Source organism: Chiloscyllium plagiosum, chromosome 7, assembly GCF_004010195.1.
Source record: "Chiloscyllium plagiosum isolate BGI_BamShark_2017 chromosome 7, ASM401019v2, whole genome shotgun sequence".
NCBI classification, from domain to species: Eukaryota; Metazoa; Chordata; class Chondrichthyes; order Orectolobiformes; family Hemiscylliidae; genus Chiloscyllium; species Chiloscyllium plagiosum.
In genome coordinates, this window is record NC_057716.1 from 24,489,313 (window position 1) to 24,502,225 (window position 12,913).

Genomic DNA, 12,913 nt, shown 5'->3' on the forward strand with positions numbered 1-12,913 from the left:
CAAACTAAACTAGTCCCACCTGCCTACTCCTGGCCCATATCCCTCCAAACCTTTCCTATTCAGGTATTTATTCAAATGTCTTTTAAACATTATAATTGTACCCACACACACCACTTTCGCAGGAGATTCATTCCACACACGAACCACTCTCTGTGTAAAGACTTTCCCCCTTGTCTTTTTTAAATCCTTCTCCTCTCACCTTAAAAATGGTCTTGAAATCCCCCATTCTTGAGTAAAGACACCTACCATTAACCCTATCTATACCCCTCATGATTTTATAAACTTCAACAAGGTCACCTCACAACCTCCGACGCTCCAGTGAAAAAAGCGCCAGCCTATCCAGCCTTTCTTTATAACTCAAACCTTCCATACCTGGCAACATCCTGGTAAATCTCTTCTGAACCCTCTCCAGCTTTAATAACTTCCTTCCTTTCACTTAGCAACCAGAACTGGACGCAACATTCCAGAGGAGGCCTCAGCAATCACAAAGTAGAGATAACTTTGACCTTTTGGGATGGTGCAAAGTATCAGATTAATGATAATATTTTGGTACCCAGTTGCTCCTCAGGGTCTGATTAACTCCATGCGTTAGTTTATTGAAAACATTATAGCACAATATAAGTTATGAAGTAGATAATACAACAATCCAACTGGCTTCTGTAAGCTTGAGGAACCACTGCAAACCAAATACCAGGCAGAATCACAACATTGTATACGCACACAACATGGTGTCCCTTTAAGCTAAACTTCTTTGAAAATGACACAGAATGTTTATTCAGACTGTTTAACTTCTCCCTTGATGATTTTTTTCCACTATCTGTCAATTTCATCTTATTCATTTCATACCATCACAAAGGATCGGAATTACCTCCAAGCATTTTTAAAATCAGGTTCACAAAGTAGTTAACACACACAAACCAAAATTATGTACAGTCATTTTGTCTATAGCATGATAGTCGCATTCCTGTGTGACCCTGGGCTGTACAAGAATCGTGCAATACAAATAACACTTAAAGCGTTGGCGATGCGATCGTGCTATAGTCAACACACATTTTAAACCTTTGCGCTTTAACAACATCCGGTATTCATCACTTGTGTTAACGTGAATTTGCTTTGCCGAAATGTATGTTGGAGCAGAATGACCTGTACATTGCACAATGCAGGTGCAGGCCATTCGGCCCAACTAGTCCAGACAGGCGCTTATGCTTCACACAAGATCCTTCGCACCTTACTCCATCTCGTGCTTTAACCTATCCCTCTATTCTTTTCTCCTTTCTCTGCTTGTCCACTTTCCCATTAAGTAAATCTGTGCTTTTCATCTGAATTACTCCATGAGGTTGTGAGGTCCACCTTCTAACCATTCTCTGAGTAAAGACATTTCTCTTGATTATTAGTGACTTGCATTTTGTTGTGCTGAAGAAGAGTCTCACTGGGTTCGAAACATTAACTCTTGATTCTCTCTCCACAGATGCTGCCAGACCTGCTGAGTTTCTCCAGCACTTTCGTTTTTCACATTATATTGTTGGGCCTTACTTTTGGGTCTGTCTCAGAAGCAGAAACATTATCTTGCTAAAATTTAACAAAGGTGTAAAGACCTTTGAATTTACTCAGAAGTGTTCTCAGCCAAAATATCCCTCTTAGCAGATACTGACTGACTGGCTGTACATTTCTGGCATTCCTGAATTTGGAAGGATTTCTCTCCAAACTGAGTGTCTAATTACAATGTTGACAACATATTTTGCTCAGCACACTATTAAGCTCATGTAACCAGCAGTCAATTTTAGTTTTAGTTTAGTGCTGATGGCAGATGTTCTGTAATTGGAGTTTTTTGCTTCAGCCACATCAATGTGCTGTCACATACCAAGCCCTAATCTAAATTAAATGTCACCTAATGAGAATTATTCCCAATGAGGTGATTGGTTCCTCAACTCCTTTAACCAATGTCGGCCATGGGAGATGTTCCACAAAGGGGTATGGAATTACAGGGTGATAGGATATTGTGAGGTTCCTGAGACTGCAGAGGGGACGGTATGTACTGGCATTGGCATGTTCATATTCAGCAAGACCTGGACAATACCAAGGTATGGGCTGATAAGCGGCAAGTAACAGTTGTGTCATTCAAGTCCCAGGCAATGACTATCTCCCACAAGACAGAATTTAACCATCGTCCCCTGACACTAAATATCATTGCCATCACTGAAACCCCCACTATCAACAGCCTGGAGGTTACAATTAACCAGAAACTGAAGTGGACTAGCCATACAAAGACCATAGCTATAAGAGCAGGTCAGGGCTAGGAACACTGCAGTGAATAACCGACCTCTGTATTCCCCAAAGTCTGTTCACCATTTACAAGGCACAGCTCAGGAGTGTGATGGAATACTCTCCACTTGCCTGGATGGATACAGCTCCAATAATGTTTGAGACATGCAACACCATCCAGGACAAAGCAGTCTCTATGATTGCCACCTTAATCACTACCTTCAATATTCACTCCCTCCTCCACCGACACACAGTGGCAGCAATGTGAACCATCTCCAAGATGCCCAGGAGGATCTCACAAACCCCCTTCAATAGCACCTTTCAAATCAATACCCTTTACCGCCTAGAAATATTGAGGTATATATTGGAACACCACCACTTGAAAACTCCCCTCTGAGCCACTTGCCATCCTGACTTCATAGAATCATTGCATCCCTACAGTTTGGAAGCAGGGTATTTGGAACATCAAGTCCACATTGACCATCTGAAGAGTATCCCACCCAGATCCATGCCCCTCACTCCCACCACATCCACCCCCCCCCCCCCCCAAAAAAACTACCCTATTCCTCTAACCCTGAATTTCCCATGGCTAACCCCTCCAAACCAGGCACATCCCAGAACACATATGGGCCATATAGCATGGCCAATCCACCTAACCTGTAGGAGGTTAGACTGGAGCACCCAACGGGGACCCACGTAGACACGGGGAGAATGTACAAAGTCCACACAGACAGTCACCCGAGGCTGCTATTGCACCTGGTTCCCTGGTGCTGTGGGGCAGCAGTGCTAACCACTGAGCTACTGCCAACTTGGAAACATATTGCCATTCCTTCAACGTCACTGGGTCAAAATCCTAGAACTTCCTACCAGCACTGTGGCTGATCCTGCACCCTAAGGACAGCAATTGCTCAAAAAAAGCAGCTCACCAGCCAGTCCTCAAGAGCAATTTAGGAAGAGCAATAAGTATTGTGTTAGCCAGTGACACCCATGCCCTGTGAACAGGGGGAAGGGAGAAGTCAACAGTGGGCAATGTTGTGGGGTGCTGAAGTGAGATTATGAGAGTTTGAGATTGACAGGGGTGGACTGTCATACCTGACATCGGAACAAAGGCAGAAATGATTTAGAAGCAGGAACAGACCATTCAACTCCTTGAGCTTGCTCTGCCGTTCAATAGGATCGTGGCTGATCTGATTGTAACCTTCAACCTACATTCCCACCTGTCCCGATAACCTTTCACCTTTTGCCTAACAAGAATTTATCGATCAAGAATCTGCCTTAAAAAATAGTTGAGGACTCTGTATCCACCACTTTTTCAGAAAGCGAGTTCCAAAGATTTATGGCCCTCTCGAAGACAAATATTTCACCTCATCTCTGTTTTAAATGAGCAACTGCTTACTTTCAACAGTCAATTCTGGTTCTAAACTCCGAGGAGAAAGTGAGGACTGCAGATGCTGGAGATCAGAGCTGAAAATGTGTTGTTGGAAAAGCGCAGCAGGTCAGGCAGCATCCAAGGAACAGGAGAATCGATGTTTTGGGCATAAGCCCTTCTTCAGGAATGAAGCCATTCCTGAAGAAGGGCTTATGCCTGAAACGTTGATTCTCCTGTTCCTTGGATGCTGCCTGACCTGCTGCGCTTTTCCAGCAACACATTTTCAGCTGGTTCTAAACTCCCCCAAGTCAGGAAACATCATCTCCACCCCAATCTGTCATGGCCTCTCAGGATCTTAGATCTTTCAATCAAGTTGCCTCCTACTCTTCTAAACTGCATCAGATACAAGCCTAGCCCGTTCAACCTTACCTCCAATGTGAGATATTAGCCAAATAAACCTTCTCCAAACTGCTTCCTTAAATAATGAATCCAACTCCATACATGGTACTCCAGATGTAGTTCACCAATGCCCTGTATAACTGAAGCCTAACATTAGAATAGAATGGAATAGTCTTCATTGTCACATATACTCAATGAGTATAGTGAAAAGTTTACACATCACCAATTACAATGCCAACTTCGATACAAATGTACCGAGACACTGCCTCTTTGGTTACAAGATCTTAGACGATAGAGAAATAAAATGTCCAGCTTTACAAAAATAAAATTTAGAACAACAGACCATGCTGGAACCTAGCTTCCAGTCTGTACTAGGATCTCACTGCACTAAACACCACGCTGGGAAGCTCCTATGGGAGGAGGTCGCTACACCAGGCCGGGAGGTCGCTACAACAGGCCGAGAGGTCACTACACCAGGCCGGGAGGTCACTACACCAGGCTGGGAGGTCGCTACACCAGGCTGGGAGGTCGCTACACCAGGCCGGGAGGTCGCTACCCCAGGCCGGGAGGTCGCTACCCCAAGCTGGGAGGTTGCTACACCAGGCCGGGTGGTTGCTACCCCAGGCTGGGAGGTCGCTACACCAGGCCGGGACGTTGCTATACCAGGCTGGGAGGTCGCTACCCCAGGCCGGGAGGTCGCTACACCAGGCTGGGAGGTCACTATACCAGGCCGGGAGGTCACAACACCAGGCCGGGAGGTAGCTACACCAGGCAGGGAGGTCGCTACACCAGGCTGGGAGGTCACTATACCAGGCCGGGAGGTCACAACACCAGGCCGGGAGGTAGCTACCCCAGGCTGGGAGGTCGCTACACCCGGCTGGGAGGTCGCTACACCAGGCTGGGAGGTTGCTACACCAGGCAGGGAGGTCGCTACACCAGGCTGGGAGGTCACTATACCAGGCCGGGAGGTCACAACACCAGGCCGGGAGGTAGCTACCCCAGGCTGGGAGGTCGCTACACCCGGCTGGGAGGTCGCTACACCAGGCTGGGAGGTCGCTACACCAGGCCGGGAGGTCGCTACAGCAGGCTGGGAGGTCGCTACACCAGGCCGGGAGGTCGCTACCCCAGGCCGGGAGGTCGCTACACCAGGCCGGGACGTTGCTATACCAGGCCGGGAGGTCGCTACACCAGGCCGGGACGTTGCTATACCAGGCCGGGAGGTCGCTACCCCAGGCCGGGAGGTCACTAGCCCAGGCTGGGAGGTCGCTACACCAGGCCGGGAAGTCGCTAACCCAGGCCGGGAGGTCACTACCCCAGGCTGGGAGGTCGCTACACCAGGCCGGGAGGTCGCTACAGCAGGCTGGGAGGTCGCTACACCAGTCTGGGAGGTCACTACCCCAGTCTGGGAGGTTGCTACACCAGGCCGGGAGGTCGCTACACCAGGCTGGGAGGTCACTATACCAGGCCGGGAGGTCGCTACACCAGGCCGGGAGGTCGCTACACCAGGCCGGCCAGGCCGGGAGGTCGCTACACCAGGCCGGGAGGTCGCTACACCAGGCCGGGAGGTCGCTACACCTGGCCAGGAGGTCGCTACACCAGGCCAGGAGGTCGCTACACCAGGCCGGGTGGTTGCTACCCCAGACTGGGAGGTCGCTACACCAGGCTGGGATGTCACTACCCCAGGCCAGGTGGTCGCTACCCCAGGCCGGGAGGTCGCTACCCCAGGCCGGGAGGTCGCTACACCAGGCCGGGAGGTCGCTACCCCAGGCCAGGTGGTCGCTACCCCAGGTGGGATGTCACTACCCCAGGCTGGGAGATCACTACCCCAGGCTGGGAGGTCACTACCCCAGGCTGGGATGTCACTACCCCAGGCTGGGAGATCACTGGGAGAACCCATGCCAGGAGGTTGCCATCCTCGTGATAAGCGACAACATTCTACTAGCTTTCCCGATTACTTGCTGTACCTACATACTAACATTCTGGGATTCATTCACCAGGGGACCTAGATCTCTCTGCATATCAGAGCTTTGCAATTGCTCACAGCATGCTTTTTTTTTAATATTTTCTGCTAAAATGGACAATTTCACATTTTTTCCATGTTACACTCCATTTTTACCCACTCACTTAACCTGTCCATATCTTTTTGGGGCCTCCTTTCTGTCCTCTTGGAGTTTAGAAGAGCCAGGCCATCAAGGGGGTGACGTCAGGGATCATTTATTCACACAGGGAGGTGGGGGATGTGCAGCCTGCAAGGAGAGAAAGCAGAGACTTACGAGAGTAAGGGAAAGAGTGCTCAAAGAGAAAGAAACGGCGTCATATCTGGAAGGGGATTGTGAGGGTGTGTGTGAAGTGGTAGGAAGGTGAAGGTGGGTATCGTTGTTGATGGCAATATGAGGAGGTGCCTGGAGAGGGAAGATTGAGTGGGTATTTGTGTCGTCAGTGCATTTAGCAAGTATAACCTCTGTCCTGTCACCGAAGTGATTTTAATAAATTGTAAACAGTTGATGTCCCAGCTTTGATTCCTGTTGGCACACCACTCATTGCTTCTTGCCAACCAGAAAAATACAGATTTGTGCCTACTCTCTGCTTCCTGTTAACCAGCCAATGTTCTAACCATGCCAATGTGTACTCCCTACACCATGAGCTTTTTTTTTCCTCAGTAATATGGCACTACACCAATTACTTCAGAAAATCTAATTATATCACATCCACTGGTTTCCCTTCCATGGCATACATTACCTTCTTATAGATTAGTCAAATAAGATTTCCTTTTTGCAGTCAGTAAATTGAGTACAGGAGTTGGGAGATCATATTATGGCTGCACAGAACACTGGCTAGGCCACTTTTGGAAAAATGCATTCAGTTCTGGTCTCCCTGCCAAAAGGAAACATATTGTTAAATTTGAAAGGGTGCAGAAAAGATTTACAATGATGTTGCCAAGATTGGAGGGTTTGAGCTACAGGGAGAGGCTGAATAGGCTGAGGCAGTTTTCCCTGGAGTGTCAGAGGCTGAGGGGTGACCTTATAGAGGTTTATGAAAGTTTGAGAGACGTGGATAGGGTAAATAGTTAAGGTCTTTTTTTTTCCGAGGGTAAGGGAGTCCAAAACTACAGAGCACAAATTTAAGATGAGAGAGGATAGATTTAAAAGGGACATAAGGGGTAACGTTTCATGCAGAGAGTGGTGTGTGTATGGAACAAGCTTCCAGAAGAAGTGGTGGAGACTGGTACAATTACAACATTTAAAAGGATATATGAATAGGAAAGGTTTAGAGGGATATGGGCCAAATGCTGGCACATGGAAGTAGATTAATTTAGGATATCTGGTCGGCATGGACGAGTTGTACCGAAGGGTCTGTTTCCATGCTGTACAATAACGTCTCTAAAACCATGTGGACTCTGCTGCTTATCTTGAGCTTATCTAAATGTCCTGCTGTAACTTCTTTAATAGTAGCTTCTAACATTTTTTCTATGACAGATGTTAAGCTAACTGGCCTGCAATTTCCTGCTTTCTGTCTCCCTCTCTTTTTAAATGAAAGACCAATGTTCGGTACCTTCCAATCAAATGGGACCCCCTCCGAATCGAGAGAATTTTGGAAAATTAAAACCAATACATCAACTATCTCACTAGCCATTATTTCTAAGACCCTAGGATTTGTCTCTCAGGGTTCAGGCACTTGTCAGTCATAGCTCCAACAAATTACTCAGCACTGTTTGTCTGATGATTGCAGGTTTCCTGAGAATCATAGAATCCCGACAGTGTGGAAGCAGGCCATTTGACCCATTGAGTCCACACTGACCTTCTGAAGACCATCCCACCCAGACCCATCCCTCTATCCCTATAACCCTGCATTCCCCATGGCTAACCCACCCATCCTTGGACATTATGGGCAATTTCCCACAGTTAATCCACCTAACCTGCACATCTTTGGACTGTGGGAGGAAACCAGAGTGCCCGAAGGAAACCCATGCAGACACTTGGAGATGTGCAAACTTCCCAACAGTTACCCAAGGGTGGAATCGAAGCCGAGTCCTGTGAGTCAGCATTGCTAACTACTAAGCTACCTTACTATCCTGTATTTCCTAGTTTATCATAGAATCATAGAATCCCTACAGTATAGAAACAGGCCATTTGGCCCAACAAGTCAAAACCGACCCTCTTTGGAGGGTCCCATGCAGACCCATTCCCCTATCCTATTATCCTACATTTACTCCTGACTAATGCACCTAACCTATACTGTGGGCAATTTTCCAAGGCCAATTCACCTACCCTGTACATCTTTGGATTGTGGGAGGAAACCCACACAGACACGGGGAGAATGTGCAAACTTCACGCAGACAGTCGCCCGAGGCAGGAATCAAACCTGGGTCCCTGCACATTCCTGGATGCTATGGGCAATTTCCCACAGCTAATCCATCTAACCTGCACGTTTACTTATGGTTCTTGTAAAAACTGCACTATAGATTTTCTATTGGTCTTGAGACTGAAAAAGTTGAGTTAAACAGCTATGACAAAGCCCCCTTTTCACACAAATTGGTTCCCACTGCAAATGGGACAGTAAAAAAAAGTCTGCCCTGCAGATACAACATGTACTAGCAGGCACCAATAAATATTGATGCACTCAGTTATCAGCATGGTGGCACATTCCGTTGCTGTGTATCTGCCCAATTCACTCTGTCCGTCTGAGGTTTAATAGTCAACAGACTGGGCTCATTACGGCATGTTTGAGAGCACAATCTCCTTCAGAACGCATGTACAGCATATTCAGCTTGAGTTCATGAATTGTAGAATAATATTTAATTGCATATTCAATTGGGAGTGAATATTCTCTGACAGCACAGCCGAACATAGAATCGCTACAGGACATTCAGCCCATCTAGTCCACACCAACCCTTTGGAGAGCATCCCACCCCTGCATTTCCCATGACTGGTCCACCTAGCCTGCACACTACAGGAAATTTAGCATGGCCGATCCACTTAACCAGCACATCTTTGGATTGTGAGAGGAAACCAGAGCAACCCTAAACAGACACAGGGTGAATGTACACACCCCATACAGTCACCCAAGGCTAGAATCAAACCCAGGTCCCTGGCACTGCGAGGTAGCTGTACTAGCCATCCCTAAACAGGCTGAAAAGGACAGAAAGAAAAGACTGAGATTTCAATGACACCTTCCACGATCTTTGATTGCCCAAAGCTATTCTACAGCCAATGACACCTTTTGAAGTTCTACTGTAGTATAAGATAGTAAGCCCAATTTACAGAAAGGAAGTTCCCGCAAAAAACAAACACAGAATGACAATGATCAGCTTCTTACCATGCCGGCTGAGTGATAAAAACTAGCAAGTCACCAGACAAAATTTCCAGTTCTTTTCTGAAGTGGCGCCAGGGCAGTTTCTTTGATCCATCTGAATGGGAAAACATGGCCTTAGTTTAACACTTCATCTGAAAAACCTGCACCTTTAGCAATGCAGTGCTGCCTCAGTATTGTGCTGCATTGTTGGCTGAGGCATACAATGGAGGCACCACTTCAAAAGGGCTGAACTGGCTGTGAAACACTTTGTAATCTCCCAAGGTTGTGAAAGGTGATTTATAATCCAAGCCGTTCTTTCCAATGTCTAAAATACAGACTCAGAAAGGCTCTTAGACGCAACAATGAAGGCCCTGGTGTCTACTGCTGACAGAAGGAGGGAAATTGAGTAAGAATTTGCCCTGGGACAGAAAACCTTCCACATGGCACCTCAACTGCAGTGGGAATAGACTGATCTCGGAGCTTAGTTTCCAGAATGTGACTGAAATGCAGGAAGGAGGCCCAGAGCCTCATCAATGTTGTCAAGCTAAGTTGTCAAGTGTCTTCATCCAGTTTATTCCTTTCTCCCCTGCAAAAGCAGTGCTCACAATCCTCCTATTCCTGGCTCCCTTCACTCCCAGGTTAGAGAAACGCAGCATACTCTGTCTCCATACACACTGCACACCTTGCATTACTGTTGCCATGCCTCATTAGTTCCTGTTTCCTAGTTTATTAAGACTTAAATGTTAACTATTACCTTATTTCTTTATTTTTCAATGAAGGTAATGCTTTACTTTTCAACTCTATTTTCTTTTATTACTTTGGGTTTTTGCATCTAGGTGCCTTTGTACCTAAGATAGCGCTGTGTGTGGTGACATGATACATTTTTCACACTACTCCTGTACTTCTGTACTTGAGTACATGTGACAACAGAATCTAACTATTTCACTGTGACACACACTGTGACCTCTCACGAGGTCTTCAGTAATACACTCCATTCTTCGTTGCAGGATGAATTTCACAAGACAGTAAAAGACAGAACTCTCCACTTCCCCCCACTTTAGGCCTGTAGAAGTCACTTGAACAGGGCTTCGTTGAAGTCCTGGCAATGCTGAAGAAGATGGGGCACAGGCTTTCCTCATACCCAATCTTCCTTCTTCATTCTCCTCCATCTCTCTCTCTCTCTCTGATTTCTCACGCACCCAACAAGAAAGATTGCACTTGCTTTCATTTATCTCACTCTGTTCTCCCTTCACCTGTCACTCTCTTTCCTGAGCTGCTTCAGAAAGCAAAGTAATGGTGGCTTCATGACAATGCCAATATGCCAGCAATTCAGAGACCCAATGTAATACTCCAAGGATGAGAGTTCAAACCCCACTGTGGCAGCTGCTGGAATTTACATTCAATTGAAACAAACATGCAACTTAAAGTTAGTCTTTGGTGACTGTGAAACTATGGCAGACTGCTATATTTTAAGAAAAACATCTGGTTCACAAATGTGGCAGCTGGCGATATTTAAATTCAACAAAATAAAATCTTGAATTAAAAATGAATCGATTAGAGTCAGACAGCAGGGAAACAGACTCTTCCATCTAACTCGTCCATGCTGACCAAGTTTCCCAAACTAAACTGCCTACGTTTGGCCCATATCCCTCTAAATCTTTCCTATTCATGTAACTATCCAAGCAATAGTGATTACATGGTTGCCATTAGAATGCCTTTTAATTCCAACTTTTTTTTTGTTGAATGCAAATTTCACCATCTGCCGTGGTAAGGATTTGAACCCACATTCCCAGATTATTTAGCCTGTGGCTCACGGATGTTACCGTTACACCACTGCCTTCCCTACCCATACTCTGGGTGGGCAGCAGAGGTGGTCCACGGATAACATCTTCATCCAATGAAAAGTAAAGGAAAGAAATGTCAGCTTTCTTGAAGGATAAAAAACAAGAAATTACAACAATGCCAGATGTTTGCCAAGGTTTCCCAAAATCAGGAGAATACTCATTTAAATCAGTTTTCAGTAAGTCTCAGAAACCTGGATAACTATAAAGGTCCCTGGGAGAAAACAGAATCTTTTGAAATATGGTTGTTAAGAGATGCTTTGAAACAGCAAGACCTTAAAAGACCTCTGTAAAGCAATATCCAGATCAGAAAATGTCATCATTTTGCCAATTCTGATCAGAAAAGCTGCAGACATCTCTCCGGGAGGGTAAAGTAAAGAGTAGCAGAAGGAGAGGTTGACCGAGGTGTAGGTGGATAATGGGTGTCACAGTGTAGTTACAGGCAGCCTACAGTAAATGTGTGAATGTGACACAATACAATTGACTGTGACAGCAGATCTCCTGCTCGGAGTAAATACAAATAGCAAGCACATAAGGAGTATTGGGACAGGAGGCCAAAGGCTTGGTCCAAGAGGTACAGTTGAAGGAGTATCATAAAACAAGAGGCATAGAGCAATGGAAACAAGATTTAGGGTTTACCATTTTACACAAAGGAGATCATCTCAACAATGCAACTCTTCACCAAAGCCTCAGTCTGTGGATGTGCTGAAATCCAAAAGCAGTTTCTGACTCAGAGTGAAAGCATTACTAATTGAGTCAAGGTGACACATACATTACTCAGATTATAAAGCATGGAAATGGTGCGATTTGCACATTCAATTATAAAACAGGGAAAAAAAAGAAATTGAGATTTCTGAGAGTCATAGAGATGTACAGCATAGATACAAACCCTTCAACCCAACTTGTCCATGCCGACCAGATAACCTAAATTAATTTTAGTTCTATTTGCCAGCAATTGGCCCATATCCTAACCATTTATAGATCCATCCAGATGCCTTTTAAATGTTGCAATTGTACCAGCCTCCACCACTTCCTCTGGCAGCTCATTTCATACATGCACCACTGCTCCAGGTCAAAAAGTTGCTCATTTGGTCTCTTTTAAATCTTTCCCCTCTCACCTTAAATCTATGCCCTCTAGTTTTGAACTTCCTTACCTTAGGGGAAAAGATCTTGACTATTTACCCGATTCATGCCCCTCATTGTTTTATAAATCTCTATAAGGTCACCCCTTAGCTTCAGACGGTCCCGAGAAAACAGCCCCAGCCTGTTCAGCCTCTCCCTATAGCTCAAATCCTCCAACCCTGGCAACATCCTTATAAATCTTTTCTGAATCCTTCCTATAGCAGAGAGACCAGAACTGATCGCCTAACCAATGTTCTGTACAGCTGCAACATGACATCCCAGGTTCTGTATTCAATGCAATGACCAATAAAGGCAAGGATATCAAACACCTTCTTCACTACCCGTGACTCCACTTTCAAGGAACTATGAATGTGCACGCTACAGTCTCTTTGTTCAGCAACACACCCCAGGATCTTTCCAATAAGTGTGCAAGTCTTGCCCTCATTTGCCTTACCAATATGAAACACCTGACATTTATCTAAATTAAATTCCATCTGCCATTCCTTGGCCCATCTGATCAAGGAGGAGAAAGTGAGGTCTGCAGATGCTGGAGATCAGAGCTGGAAATGTGTTGCTGGAAAAGCGCAGCAGGTCAGGCAGCATCCAGGGAACAGGAGAATCGACGTTT